At 39.7% G+C, this 16,053-nt stretch overlaps 1 protein-coding gene and 1 pseudogene across 2 annotated transcripts in view; one reads left to right on the top strand and one right to left on the bottom strand.

The window, feature by feature from the left end:
* Positions 1 to 416: 416 nt before the first annotated feature.
* Positions 417 to 16,053, top strand: part of DENND4C (DENN domain containing 4C) — a 108,425-nt gene continuing 92,788 nt past the window's right edge. For both annotated transcript variants that reach the window (XM_043890706.1, XM_043890705.1), the window contains exon 1: positions 417 to 752. The gene's annotated coding sequence lies outside the window, so the exon portion shown is untranslated. The remainder of the gene's footprint in view (positions 753 to 16,053) is intronic.
* Positions 15,285 to 15,607, bottom strand: LOC122685894 (annotated as a pseudogene).

Genomic DNA, 16,053 nt, shown 5'->3' with positions numbered 1-16,053 from the left:
TCCCCGCCTGTGAAAAGCCCGAAAGGAGCAGCCGCCACCTGCCCGAGGCCAAGGCAATAAAGCCACACCAAACTGCGAGTCTGAGCCCCGCAGGAAGGGGTGCGAAGCGGTGCCTTGAGCCTCTTCTCCCTGACTAGTTTCTGCTCGGGATGCGCAGGACGGACGCGGCGGAGGTGCTCTCTCAGAGTGGCGACAGTGTGACCGGGCACCCCGCGGGGGTCGCGGGTGGGGGAGGGGAGCAGCGGCCCCGCGGCCTCGGCCCTCTCCGGGGGCGGGGCTCGGGCGCTGCCCCGCCCCCCGCGCCCTCCTTTTCCCCGCCCCTCCCCCACGCCCTTTTCTGCCGCCCCCGCAGTAGGAAAGGGAGCGGGAGTGGGGGGGAGGGAAAGTGCTGTTCTATGGAAAGGGGCGGAAGGAGGCGGAGGAAAGGAGAAAAAGGGAACAGAAACATGGCCGTCAGCTGTCGGGGCGGCAGTGCAGCGCGCAGCTCCTAGGCAACCCGCAGCCCGCACGGCCGACCTCCGGTGAGCCGAGGCGCCGGCGCGAGCTCGCGCTCCCGGCCGTTACCCCTCGCTGCAGGAGGCGCCCCTGGAGACCCAGCCCGGGAGCCGGCGCAGGCGCAGACCAGGCGGCGGTGGCCGCCGGAGCCAGTCCCCCGCCCTGCTCTGCCGAGAGAGACCAGGCCCGAAGCCGGCGCTTTCATGCCCCAGGAAGGGACTGTGCCCGGGTGGCGCTGAAGGAAGATCGGGCAGCAGGTGAGCGTGCGGCAGAGGACCTTTGGCGGAGGAACCCTGCGCCGCGCCTCGGCCGGTCAGAGTTCCGGGCCGGGAGGGCGCTGGGCAGGTAGCGACTCGGAGGGCTGAGTTCCGACGGCCGGCTTGCGGGGGGTCGCCCGGGAGGCGGAGAGTGGCGGGGGCTGGCGTTCCCGGCCTAGTTTCTTTGCGGTTTGCGGGGGCGGGGTGTCCCAAGGACCCTGCGGGGTATGATGCGCGGAGAGGCCCCGCCTGGAAGAGCCTCCCCGCGCAGCCGCCCGGGCTTCGGGGAGCCACTGCTGTGGAAGGAAGCGCGAGGGGTCTGGGCCCTGGGGACCGCCAAGGGGACCCCGCCTGGGTGGGGGCGGGGGGAAGGGGCGGGGACGAGGGTTCTCGAGGGCTTTGGGGCGGAGTGGGTGAAGAGCCGAGATCCGGGGCCTGGAGAGGGGTCTGGGGCCAGGTCGGGGGGAGAACTCGGGACCTGGGCAGGTGTCGCAGGTGAATTGAGGACATCTCCGCCTTACTGTGGCGGATCCTCAGGGCTTCTTTGTTGGCGATGACTTTTAGGAAAGTGACTAAACACAAATAAAACCAACTAATGAGCCCCTAATACTGACTCTTGTAAAGAGCTGTAACTTTTCTACATTGAAGATGCTATCATCTATCTGCCCTCCCATTCCCCCGGCTTTCTGCTTCGTAGACTTTTCCCTCTGAAAGATGGTGCCTCGTCAGGATAAATAAATGACCCAATTTTTAAACAGTGCGGACCCCCCCCCCCCCATTACCTGTTTGTTTAACTGGAAAATTTAGGTCAGTTACCGAAGTTATTTGTGCAAACGTGAGGAAAAGAGTCATCTCCAGTAATAAGCCCTCGGCTGTCTGTGTTTTTGCTTCTGAGAAATTGTCAAGTCTTGTAGTTGGGGTAATTGATTTACTGAACCAGCTTAATTGTGCGCGAACTCGCGTTAAGAAGTTCTCGCTAGACCCTAATTTAAGATAGGAGTAGGTTTTCCCTTCCGGTCTCTTGGTTTAGAAGATGAAGGGTGTGGTAAGGAGAGAATGTTAGTGCTAAGGCGCTAAGTTTTCAATAAATGTTACATTTGAGGTGATCATGTGTATTAAGCTTTCCGAAATTAAGAGAATTGTAGGATTTTTATGTGTACACGTGACACGAGCAAAACTCAAGGAAAACTTCATCTCAGCACTGAAGGATATCTATTCTTTATCAGTCTTACCATGACAAAAAAAACCCTCGCTTTTATTTTTTGCCCTGTATTACTGTTGAAAATTTGATAAACTGCTTCTTGGTGTGACTGGAACTCAAAAATGAACTTAGATTTGTATTCATGAGGTTAATCTGCTTCTCATTTAAACTTGCTTTGACTCGTTTTTCTAGTAATGTCAAACTCGATCCACACTTTCCCCCATTGGTATCTCCTGTGGCCATTTTGCCGAATAGTTGATTAGGATTATATTATTTACCTATAATATGGCAGTTCACTTTCGCCGTAGTACCTCACTTACTGTACTACTGTTTAGACTTGTATGATGGAAAAGCTACGATGTTAGAAAGTTTGAAGCTGTAAGGTTGGAGTCATTTACTCGTGTGTAATTTGTAAATGAGTGCATTATGTTGTTGAGAGTAAATATAGTATTTTGTAGTTTAAACTTGAGCTTTCAGCTGGGGAGGTTGGCAGTAGAATTGGTGTGTGGAGACTGATTTTAAAACGCAAATGTTTTAAATTACAAGGGACTGCAGTGGTGTGTGTAAGCTCTAACAATTCATAGTGCCAGATTTGGAAGGTTATTTGGTTGAGGCAGCGCTGTAAGGAAACATGTTAAGTATCTGCAATAAAAGCCAGTTTGTAGCTATAGACAAGGGATTTTGCATGTTAAGTAATAACCCAAGAAGGCACCTTTCCTCTGCCAGTTGAGACCAAAACATCTCGTGTTTTCATTGGAGTTTCCTGCTAAGACAGATACTGATTTTGCATTGAATTTGCTGCTCAGTTTGAAAGTTAGGTTTCAGTCTTATTCTTGCAACTTAAGTACAGGTTGTAAAGTAGAAAAGAAACTGAGTTAGCGGCAGGTTGTCTTATTTCGTCTTCTTGATTTGCAGATGGAATTTGTTTTAATTTGTATTTCCAATATAATCTATTTTCTGAAACTTAGATAGTAAGGGTAAATAAGCTTTTATAGTACATGAATTAAAATTTTGTCTTCTGTATGCTGGTACCAGAAGTTGTACCTCCTCTTTAAAATTGTCAGTTTGAAATAAATAAATAAATAGTCAGTTTGACATACTTGCAGTAATGGGACACCTTGTTGGAACTGGAGAATCCTTTGAAAGAATTAAAACTTGGGGAATGAGTTTGTATAGTATAGCTAGTATAAAATGGTAAGTCTTTAGCATCAGATTGTAGGAAATTCCAAAATCCAATAACTTCATATTTGAAATTTAAAACTTAAATTTTAATTAATAGATTTATTTATTGTTATTTGTGGGGGGAAATTAGGTAGTTTTTAAACTTCAAATTTTTTCTAAATTTATGTCAGTATGTAATACATATGAGTAAATGTAATAGAATTCTCTTTGTGTGGTATTTGAAAACTAACATGGTGCTACATACTGCTATATTTTATGGTTTTGTATAGTGGTAGTCCAAAGTTTACTATCATAGTTTATTTAACCAGTATTCTGTCTTTTTAATATTTTAGTAATTCCACCTTTTCCATCTTAAAATAATGCTATAATGAAATCTTTTTGCTAGGATGATGGTCCAATCCACATTAAACGTTTGAAAATGTAGTCATTCTTTTTTTTTTTTTTTTCTTTTTTTTGAAAATGTAGTCATTCTTTGTAGTACTTCCTTTGCAGTGGATCATGAGGGCTCTTACGATACGGTATTTGATTGAGGAATGAAAGCAAGGTGAAAACTGTAGATGTGCATCTGTGACTTGAATTTGTTGGGTAGAGATCAAAATAAAAATTTGTAAGTCTCTGTTACTGATTTGCTGCAAGTTTCTGTAATAATTCTGTTTTATTTTTCAATATAATAAAATTCTTATAAAATTCTTAACTCTCATGGTAATATTGTGGGGCATAAATATTTCTAACTGGACCTCATTTCAGCCAAATTTAATATTTGTGAATACAGATTTATAATCATTTGACTTACAGGATAGTCATTTTATGGGTTTTTTTTAGCTCTTTGAAATATTTAAAAGGATTCTTTGACTCTCATTTGTCATTGTGTACATGTGGTTCCTTTGTCTCTTAATTTAGGGATGCTTAGATTCTGAAAGCATACATGTTAGGAGTCTCTGTTGTTTAATTGTAGAAACAAGTCTCTATTAAATAGGTACTATGCTATCTGCTAGGGATAAAAACATGAATAACATGCAGTCTGCCTATTAAAGTCTAGCAGGATAAACATCCTAGTCTTGTCAACAAGCATCCACATCATGACAAATCTGGAACGGAGCAAACGGAGCTGTTGTAGCAGGGAGAAATACCTAGGCGTTTCTGGTGTGAATTAAATACAGTTTACATAGAAGGCATTTGACTTAAAACTCAAAGATGTGAAAGGCACCAAGTAATGAAAGAATGTGATGGGCTTTATTAAAATGCAAGTAACTTAGTGTTGGGGCACGGGTTATTTTGAAGGGAAGTGGGGAGTAAGCTAGAGGGGTAAGGAGGGACTATGTCATGAAGAGTATTAAAAGTCAGATAGGAAATTAAGACCATAGACACTGTAGGAGACAGGGAGACATTTAATGATTTTAAGGTATTCAGTATCTGGCTCAATAGTGAAGGGAAAGCAGCTTGAGTGAGGCTGCACGTTCATCAGCTAGAAGATCTTGTAGGCATCTACATGAGAATTGAGAACAGCAGTGGTGGGGATGAAAGAAAGTGGGTAGAACTGAAAATATGCAGACATTTTCCTCTGCTTGAGGAGCCCTGCTTCTGTACTTGCCTATGGGGCACCTGTCACACCAGCCTTCTTTTAGATTCCTTCCCTCAGAGCCTTTGTATGTACTATTCCATTTACCTGTTCCTTTTCTGAGAGGGCTTTTCCATTTCTTTTCTCTTCTTTTGGCCATGCAGAATGGCTTATGGGATCTTAGTTCCCTGACCAGGAGTTTAATTCGGGCTCACAGCAGTGAAAGCACTCAGTGTTAACCACTGGACTGCCAGGGCATTCTCCTGAGAGATCTTTTCTGATTCCACTGTCTAGTTAGATCAAGAGAGGTCAGTTATTATCTTAGTGAATGTTCTATATGTACTTGAAGCGATTTTGGATTTTGCTGTTGTTGGAGTATTCTATAAATACTAATTGTGTGAAGTTAGTTGATAGTGTTCTTCAAATTTAAGTATCTTTCTGATTTTCTGTGTACCTGTTATATGCATTACTGAATGAGGAGTGTTGAATCCTCTTTAATTATGAATCTGTTTATTTCTTAACTTCTGTCAGTTTTTGCTCCATGTACTTTAATGCTCTCTTGTGAGACATGTACATGTTTAGGATTGTAATGTCTTGATGATTTAACTTTTAGTGTTATTATGAAATATTTCTTTTTATCTCTGCTCCCAAGTCTGCCTGTTATTAGTATGGCCGCTCTGGCTTTCTTGTGATTAAAATGTACATGATATATATATTTGCATCCTTTAAAAAATACTTTATTTTTTTTTTAAATACTTTATTTTTAAGAACAGTTTTACATTTACAGAGAGTTCTCTATATTCCAGACCCAGTTTCTTAACATCTTATACTAGTATATTGTATTTGTTACAATAAATGAACCAGTATTGACACATTATTACTAACTAAAGTCTCTAGTTTATTCAGATTTCCCCAGTTTTTAACTAATGTCCTTTTTTTCTGTTCCAGAATCCCACCCAAATACATTTAGTTGTGTCTCCAGACTACTTTTTTTTTTTTTTTCCCCAGACTACTTTTGAGTATAGCAGTTTCTTAGATTTTCCTTGTTGTTGATGACTATGACACATTTGCCAAGTACTGGTCAAACATTTTGTAGGATGTCCCTTTATTGGAGTTGTTCTGATTTTTTTTTTCAAGGTTAGATTGAGGTTATATGTTTTTGTGAGGAAGGTTGCATAGATAAAGCCCCATTACAATATCTCAAGAGTACATATTATCAGCATGATTTCTTTCATTTTTAGAGAGTTTACTTTTTTCTTTTAAAAAATATTTTTATTTGTTTATTTGACTCTGCTGGTCTTAACTGTAGCACATGGGACTTTGGTCTTCACTGCAGTGTGCATGCTCTTTTAGTTGTGGCACGTGAACTCTTCGTTGCGGCATGAGGAGTCTAGTTTCCTGACCAGCGGCTGCACCCAGGCCCCCTCCGTTGGGAGCATGGAGTCTCTCAGCCAGCGGACCATCCGAGAAGCACCTTGACATGGGATTTTGATGTCGGTCATGACTGCTTGGCTGATGTAGTGTTTGTCATGTTCTCCACTGCAAAGTTACTCTCTTCCCCACTTCCATTCTGTACTCTTTTAAGAAGTCACTAAGCTCCTCCCACACATAAGGAGCAGGGGATCACACACTCTTTGAGGACAGAGTATTTGCTCCAGTTATTTAGAATTTTTTGCATTGAGAGAGTGGTCTCTTTTCCTTCATTTATTTATTCATATCAATTTGTATTAGGATGGACTTACAGGTGCTTATTTTATACTTTGGGTTATAATGCAGTCTTACCTTATCTGCTCAAATTGTTCTGACCCTGGCAATTGGGAGCTCTCTTAGTTGACTTCACTTGGCTCCTGTGCTCCTTTGACACACACCCTTAAATGTGGGTTTGCTGTTGCTCTTGTCTGTTTGCATGTTTGTTAATTCTGGTGCTAAGTAAATGCTCCAGGTTCTTTTTTTCCCCCCACCTTGTTTTTTAAATTTTTTGCTCAAAAATTTTCAACTGAAATATAATTGATTTGTAGTGTTGTATTAGTTTTCAGTGTAGAGCAAAATGATTCAGTTGTGTGTGTGTGTGTATACACTGTATACATACATATATATATATTCTTATTCAGATTCTTTTCTCATATAGGTTTTTACAAAATATTGATTATAGTTCTCTGTGCTATGCAGTAGATCCTTGTTGGTTATCTGTTTTATATATTGTTGTATATAAAGTCCTTTATTTTATATTTAGTAATGTGCATATATTGGGGCTTCCCTCGTAGCTCAGATGGTAAAGAATCTGCCTGCAATGTAGGAGACTCGTGTTTGATCCCTGGGGAAGGGAATGGGTACCCACTCCAGTATTCTTGCCTAAAGAATTCCATGGACAGAGGAGCCCTGGTGAGCCACAGTCCCTGGGGTCGCAAAGAACCGGACACAGTTGAGTGACTAACACTTCATTTCACTTGAATTCAGTGTGTATATGCTCATCCCAAACTCTTAATGTATCCCTCCACCCCCTCTGCCACCTTTGGTAACCATAAGTTTATTTTCTGTGTCTGTGCAGGCTAATTTTGTGTAAAGGTTTCCTCTGCTTTATGAAAGTAGAGTGTACCTATGAAACCTTTCATAAACCACTACGGTGTAAAGCAAAGAAACAGTTACCCTAGGACACATCTTGCTAACGGTTATGCACAATAAATTTAGATGAAGCACGGATGCTTTTAGACACAGTTCAAAGCTATGTCAGCTTGATGCTGATATGCTGAGTGTAGTTACTGGGGAGGGAGTTTGGTTACGCTTTTCTCCCTCCTCTGCTTGGGGTGCCTGCTGCCTTTAAAACTGCTTGCTGCAAAACAAATGCCATCCTATTTTTGCTTTTCACCTTTTTCCATAAAAGTAGTTTGTTTGTTTTTTCCAGATTTCTTTTGCATTAGCAAAAACCAGGTGCTTATATAGGTCTTTTGTAAAAGTGAAGTGGCATAAAGCAAACTTTTGAAAAGCAAGGGATACCTGTATTTCCTGTTCCAATCCTATAATTAATCATTTCTTCAAGAAGCCTTGGCTCCTTCTGTTGGAAAATAGCGTTAGAAATCAAGATCCAGGTGCTAGGTGTGCTGATGGCTACTGGGGTGGCCTTAATTCTGGGTCTTCTTAGTTGATTGAGCAAGGAAATATACTTGTGTATATTAGCCTATGATATACCTATGTCTGTAACTCTACCTATATGTCACAATGTGTATTTATATTAAACTAAATGAGTTCATAGTGAGCTCCCACTTGAATCCGTTATTACATGGATACTCCTCCCCTAGTCTCTCTGTAAATTCCTACTTAGTGAAAAAACGTGGCTCCCACCATCTGTCATCCATTTATGTAATTGTTCAGTACCAGTATACGTGTATAACAGTGTCAGAACTGTTAACTCATAGCCCTGTGTGAAACTGTTTTATCAGCTAGAGTGCCTGTTTGCAGTTCCTGTTGCTTTTAAAGGCTGTACTCATTTCTAAAGTTACTTTGGCTAGCATCTTGCCCTCCACACCCCCCAACCCTAACCCCTTCAGTGAAATTGTTTCATACATTTGTGATGTTCTCATGACCTACTCCATATTCCTTCAGGGTATCCCATGACATCCTCACTGGATTTAATAATTTTGCATACATTAAAATTCACTCTCTGTGCTCTGAAGTTCTGTGAATGTTGACAAATGCTTAATGTCAGTATCTACCGTTACAGTATCAGATTGAATAGTTTTACATCTGTAAGAATCCCACACTTCAACTCTTCAACCCTCTGCCAAAACCCCACAGCCCTGGAAACCGCTGATCTCTTTACTCTTTCTATAGTTTTGACTTTTCCAGAATGTCATGTAAAAAGGGTCATATAAAAAACAGCCTTTTCAGACTGGCTTCTTTCCCTTTGCAATATGCATTTAAGGTTCCTCCAAGTCTTTTTGTGGCTTGATAGCTAATTTATCACTGAATGTATCAGGTTTTTGTTTGTTTTGTTTTTTAATCTATTCACCTATTGAAGGACTTTTTCTTTGCTTCCAGTTTTTGGTGATTATGACTAAAGCTGCTGTCAACATTATATGTAGGTTTTATATGGATGTATGTTTTCAAATCAGTTATGTAAGTACCTAGGAGTGTGATTGCTGGTATAATCACACTCCTTAGAAGGAGTCTACAAGGATTGTCAGCTTATGTCTAGCTTTCTAAGAAACTGTTAAACTGTCTTTCAGAGTGGCTGTTCCATTTTACTTTCCCTTGAGCAATGATTGGAAGTTTCTGTTCGACATCCCTTTCAGCATTCAGTATTGTCAATTTAAAAAAAAATTATTAGCCATTTTAATGAAAGTGAAAGTCGCTCAGTCATGTCCAGCTCTTTGCGACTCCATGGACTGTAGCCTGCCAGGCTCCTTTGTCCATGGAATATTCAGGCAAGAATACTTTAGTGGGTAGCCTTTCCCTTCTCCTAGGGATCTTCCCAACCCAGGGATTGAACCCAGTCTCTCTCATTGCAGGCAGTTTCTTTACTGTCTGAGCCACCTGGGAAGCCCATTTTAATACGTCTGTATTATTGCATCTCATTATTTCAACTTGCATTTCTCTAATGACTAAATATGTTGAGCATTTTTTCATATACATATTTGCCATGTGTATGTGTGGATCTTTCACCCATTTCCTAATTGGATTGTCTGTTTTCTTACTGTTTAGTTCTCTGTGTTTTTGCTGTGTTTCGGATATCAGCTCTTTATCAGATATGTCTTTTGCAAATATTTTATCTCACTCTGTGGCTTGTCTTTTCATTCTCTTTGTCTTTAGCTCAGCATAGGTTTTTAGTAGAGTCTATCTTGTCTTTTTTTTCTTGGATTGTGCTTTTGCTATTGTATCTAAAAAATTCATTGTCAAACCTGAGATCTCATAGAGATTTTTGCCTGTATTTTCTTCTACAAGTTTTATAGTATTGCATTTTACATTTGGTCTGTGATTCATTTCGAATTATTCTTATAGAAAGTATAAGGTCTCAGCCTTGTTGTATATGGAAATCTAACTTTTCCACTTGTACTTGTTGAGGCTGTCTTTTCTCCATTTGTCTTTGCTCCTTTGTCCAGTCAGTCACTTTTTTAATGGTACTTTTAATGCATTCGTGTCTTTGTATTTAAAGCATATTTCTTGTAGATAGCTTAGAGTTGAGTCTTACATTTTTATATCTGGTCTAATAATTTCTGCCTTTATTTAGGAGTGTTTAGACCATTTGATAATTTGCTTTTCAAAATAGCCTTTATTGAGATATAACTTATACGCCATAAAATTCACCTGTTTAAAAGGTTCAATTCAGTTGTTCTTAGAATATTTAGAGTTTTACAGCCATTGGCATAATCTTATTTAGAGCGTTTTCATCACATTGGAAATAAATCTTTGTCCATTCATGGTCACGATCCAGCTCTCCTCTCTTCCACCCCAGCCCTAGGCAACCACTAGTCTATTTTTTGTCTCTGTAGATTTGCTTATTCTGAACATTTCATATAAATAAAGTCATATAGTATGTGATTTTTTATGAATGGCTTCATTACAGAATAATATTTTTGAGGTTCATGTTGTTATACATATCGGTATTTCCTTTAAAAAAAAATTGTGGTGAGACTTTCCTGGTGATCCAGGGGCTCAGACTCCAAGCTCCCAGTACAGAAGGCTCAGGTTCAATCCCTGGTCAGGGAACTAGATCCTACTTTCCACAACTGAAAAAAAAAGATCCTGGGCCACACAACTAAAGATTCTGCATGCCTCAGGGAAGAGCAGAGATACTGAGTGCCACAACCAAGACTTGATGCAGCCAAATAAGTAAATAAATAAGTAAAAATATTTTCTTAGAAATTATTTAAAAATTGTGTCGTAACTCCCATCATGTAAAATTCATATTAACAACTTAAAAATCTATTAATACAGTGCAGTGGCATTTACTACATCCTCAAGGATATGCAACTGTTATCACTGTCTAGCTCCAGAGTGTTTTTATCACTCTGAAAGGAAACCCTTTTCCCTTTAAGCAGTCACTCCCCATTCTCTTTCCCCCTCCGTCCTCTTCCTGACAACCGTTAGTCTTGCTTCCTCTGTAGATTTGCTTGTTCTGGATAGTTATTGTGAATGGAATAGTGTCTAGTTGTTGTGTCTGGGCTTTTTTCGCTTAGCATAATACCTTCTAGATTAATCCACGTCACAGCATGACTCAGTAGTACTTCATTCCTTGTATGGCTGAATAGTACTCCATTGCATGGAAATTCCACATCATGACTTGATGGACATTTGGGTTGTTTCTACATTTTTGCTATTTTGAGTAGTGTTGTGATGAATATTTGTATCCAGGTTTTTATATGGACTTTTTTTTTTGGATTTATTTGTATTTTTTGAAATTGAGGTATAGATGATGTCTTAAGTTTCAGGTTACAGTGTAGTGATTCACAATTTTTAAAAGTTATCCTCCATTTATAGTTATAAAATACTGGCTATGTTCCCCGGGCTGTGTAGTATATATCCTTGTAGTGTATTTATTTTATATATAGTAGCTTGTACCTTTTAATCCCCAACCCCTATCTTGTCCCTCCCCTCTTCCCTCTTCCTGTTGGTCACCACTAGTTTGTTCTCTCCATCTGTGAGTCTGTTTCTTTTTTGTTATATTCACTAGTTTGTTTTATTTTCTAGATTTCGCATATAATACCATACAGAATTTGTCTTTCTCTATCTAACTTGTTTCACTAAACCTAATATCCTCAAGTCTGTCCACATTGTTGCAAATGGCAAAATTTCATTCTTCTTACATAGTTAAGTAGTATTCCATTTTGTGTATGTATGCATGTATCATCTGTTGATGGACATTTAGGTTGCTTCCATATCTTGGCTATCAAAAATAATGCTGCTGAAAACATTGGGGTGCATATATCTCTTCAAATTAGGGTTTTCCTTTTTTTCCCCCAAGTATTTGCCCAGCATTGGAATTGCTGGGTTATATGGTAGTTCTGTTTTAGTTTTTTGAGGAACTGCCATACTGTTTTCTACAGTGGAGGCACCAGTTTACACTGCCACCAATTCACACCGCCACCAATTCACACCGCCACCAATTCACACCGCCACCAATTTACACTGCCACCAACAGTGCAGTTCCCTTGTTTCCACATCCTTACCAGCACTTGTTACTTGTGTTCTTTTTGAAGCTAGCCATTCCGACAGGTGTGAGGTCATATCTCATTGTGGTTTTGCTTTGCATTTCTCTGATGACTAGCAGTGTTGAGCATCCTTTCAAGTATTATGGACATACATTTTCATTTGTCTTGGTGTAGACTGCTTAGATTTAGTGAAATTATTGATACGGTTGGGTTTGCATGCATTATCTTGCTATCTGGTTTTAATGTCCTGTTATTTGTTTCTTTTTGGATTGAGTCTATTTTAGTATTCCATTTATCACCATATTGATTTATTAACTATACATCCTTTTTTTTTTAAGTAGTTGGCTTAAAATTTATTACATGATCTTTAGCTTTCAATAGTTTGCCTTCAAATAGTATTATACTACTTCATGTACAACCTAGGACTTTTAATTTTGTGTATTTCATTCTCTTCCATTCTTCTTCATCATCAAAAGAGGATAATACTAGTTACACCTTGTTGGGTTTTTAGGAGTATGAAATGAGATAATGCATGTAAAATATTTAGAGTATCGCTCATGCTTTTATTTATTTTGAGAATAATAGAAGACGACTGACTTCATTTGAAGTTCTTGAATCTGCAGATTGCAAGTTTCTTTTTAGGTTGCTTCAACTACCCATTTCCTTGATCACACCCAAGATTATTGGTTCTCAGTTCTAACTGTATATTATGGTTAACTGGGCCTCTTAAAATTTTTTGATGGGAGGATGCCACCCTTAGAAATTCTTACTTCCTTGGTCTGATTTTTTTTTTAAGTATTCCAGCAGACTCCAGTGTATAGATAGAATAGCGAACCATTGCCCTAGACTTTATCATCATGATGTATAACTTAAAATATTTTCAGCATCTAATTCTGACTTCTGTCTCTCTTTTGCTAGCTTGTACTTTAATACCCTGTTTTGATATTTCTTTGGAGAAGGAAATGGCAACCCACTCCAGTATTCTTGCCTGGAAAATCCCATGGATAGAGGAGCCTGGTGGACTACAGTCCATGGGGTCGCAAAGAGTTGGACACGACTGAGCGACTTCACTTTGATGTTTCTTGGATTCTATCCAGACCACCAGGCCATTGTTCACACCACTTTTTCACTGTCCCTCATCCCCCTGATACAGTAACTTCTTTCCTTACCCAATTACATTGATTCATTGAAAAAAATTAAAAGTTAATGCCTACTAATGTTCTGTACTATTTTGTGAGGTCAAGTTACCATCTCTTGTTTCCTGCTTCCTTCACTGTAATTAGGGTAAAACTTCAGCACCGATAAAACACAGTCCTTTGCAAACTTTGTGTTCCCTTAAACCTGAGCAGTAGAGTGTGACTAAAGAAAACAAACAGCAGTGCTGACTGTCTCTCTTTAAACTTATGGCCATAAATGCCATCAGCATTATGTAGCCATTTACGCTTCTGCTTTGATTACTAAACAGAGTACTTAATCTCTTTTCTTCCTTTACTTGTCTCTCTCCCTCTACTGCATCCTCCATCTGTGCTGCATCTCCTCACCTAGTAAGGATTTAGCTCCTGCTGTTATCTTTTGTCTCCCCTGCATCATCCTTCTTTCCTTCTGAATCATATTTGCTAGCATAAAAACATGCTGTAACATCTCAAATCTCTCTCTGTCATATATACACACACCCCTTTTTGTTTCATGTATAGCAAAATTTGTTGAAAAGACTTGCTTGTATTGTCTCTATTTTCTTTCTTTGCATTTTCTCTCCAACGTGCTTGAGGCTGACTCTTCATCTTCATCTGCTGAACCCGCTCTGGTCAGTGTTCTCAGTCTTAAAGCCACTCTACCTCTCATCAGCATTTGACACGATTGATGAGTCCCTGTGTTTGGAATAATCTCACTTATTTTCTGGATGCCATATCATCCTGCTTGTTTCCTGATTTATGGCAGTTCCTTCTCCGTCAGTTGTGTTTTCTAGCTTCTCTTCCCTTACCTCAAAGTTGGAATGCCCTAGGCTTAGCCCTTAGACCTTTTCTACATCAGTATAGATATCTTACTTAATACTGTGATTATTAGTATCATCAGTTCGCTGCTGACTGTGGCCTTGATATTTTTATCAAACTCCACACTGTTGGACTGCCTTCTCTAATTTGTATGTTTTAGTAGGCATCTGAAACTTGTCTGATACAGACTTTGGGTTTATTTACTCAAACTCACTCTTTTTCGCACTCTCGGTGTCTGGCATCAACCATTCACCCGCTCAGTTAGGCCGCACGCTGGCTGTCCTTAGTTTCTGTGTTTTCCCTCTTACCTCCAATTCATCAGTAGCAGTTTTATCTTTAACCTGTATCTCAAATCCTGCCATCTCTTATCACTCCCTCCGTAATATGTCATTATTATCTCTTCCTGCACTGCTGAAGATACCTTCTAACTGCTTTCCCTGCTTCTGCTCTGTTCTCCCTCTGTGTATAGCAGCTGCTGTGATTTTTTAAAAGACATAAATAATAGCACATCACCCTCATCTGGAGGCTGCTGGTCACTTCCCAGCACACTTAGAGTAAAATCTAAAGACCTTACCTAACTTGAAAGGTGCTGTATGATTTCCCCCTTCACTGACCTCATCTTAGTACTCCCTAAGTTCCGGAGCCATCTCCTTCTTGCTGTTCCTCAAAGATAAAGGAATTGACCTGCCCTTAGGCTTTTATTTTTTATTTCTTTTTCCTTGCAGTGTTTTCTATCATCATATGATTTACTCTTTCCTATTACTTCAACCTCTGCTCAGATTTTACTTCCTTAACTTCTTCAAAGAGATCTTCCTTGATTGGACTATAAAAAGCACTTCAATATAAGCACTTCATATAAACACTTCAATATAATTTTCTTACTCTGCTTTATTTTTTATTCACAGCATGTTTGCTTTCTGAAATTATTTATAAGTCTATACTTGTTTACGGAATATTTCCCAACTGTAATGTAAGCTCCATAAAGATATGGCCTTTTGTATTTTCATTGCTTTAATTCCCCTCATTTAGAACAAGGAGTGAGATTCAGTCATAGGTTGTTGATGTACCAGCAGTGATTGTTTGGCAAACATAAAAGCTCCTTCCCGTTAGCCACAAAACTGTAAAATAATTATGAATAATCTTAACAATCTGCAGGACATGGATGGAGAAAATCATGAGACTTTACTTACAGGCTATTAATAGCAACAAAAAAAGACCTGAATAAAAAGGAAAGCCATACCATACTCACTTGACTGGAGAACTTAATGTAAGGATGCTTGTTTTCCTTAAATCTGAGTTTTAGACCTGTTCCTAACAAAGATCTCTACTTTCTTCCTCCCAAAACTTAAGAAGCTTGGATGAATAAACCTGGATTTTTTTTTTTTTTTTTTCACTTTTCCAATGAGTATTTATTCTTAGTTAAGCCAGCCATGATTCAGGATCCCAGGGTGCGGATCACCCCAGGTGCCCCTTGATTGCCCTGAGAAGGATGGAGGACAGAAGAGGTGAGGAGGAGCCAGTTCGGATCTTCCCAGGAAATGTGCCTTCTGCCTGGCGATCGTCCCAGGCTGATAGCCAGGATATAGGGTGGAGGGACTTGTACACACACCAATATAATTCACACATGGGGACATCACCCCCTTTAGCAGGCATTGCCTTCTCACAGCTGTGGAAGTCCAGTTTTGCCAGCAGTTCCTGGTTTGGTTCTTGTTGGAGAAGCGGCTGTTAAAAGGAGCAGGCTGGTAGATTTTTATTTTGATTTTGATGTTTTCTGCCATACTGCTGGCTCCTAAAGATACCCCTGAAGCCGCTATGTGATCCTCACCAAAGACGCCAGTCAAGTTTTTAAAACGGAAAAGTTTTTAAAAAAGGTGAAGAGGGAGTTTATCTACCAGATCAAAAAACATGCAGAACTATTACAGTTAACTGTGGGTGGTACTAGCTTGGAAGTTGGCTAATGAAACAAAATAGAAGTTAGTGTTTTTTTTTTTTAAGATTATATGGAATTTTAGTATTTATGATTTTAGTATTTAGTATGTAGATAAAAGTGAGAGAAGAATGTAAGTTAACCTTTCCATTATAAGTAGATGACATGATTATAAATGCTGTAGAGCATTTGTAAAGCTTTGATACCCTGTAGATATATTTGAGATGTGTGGAGCTCTTACAGTTCGGGATCTAATTAACTATGCCTTTGGGTCATCTTCTGTTTCATAAACTATTT

The sequence above is a fragment of the Cervus elaphus genome, chromosome 29 (genome assembly GCF_910594005.1).
Source record: "Cervus elaphus chromosome 29, mCerEla1.1, whole genome shotgun sequence".
In the NCBI taxonomy this organism is placed as follows: domain Eukaryota; kingdom Metazoa; phylum Chordata; class Mammalia; order Artiodactyla; family Cervidae; genus Cervus; species Cervus elaphus.
Note: the sequence above shows the minus strand (reverse complement) of the source record. Positions and strands in the feature narration are given on the sequence as shown.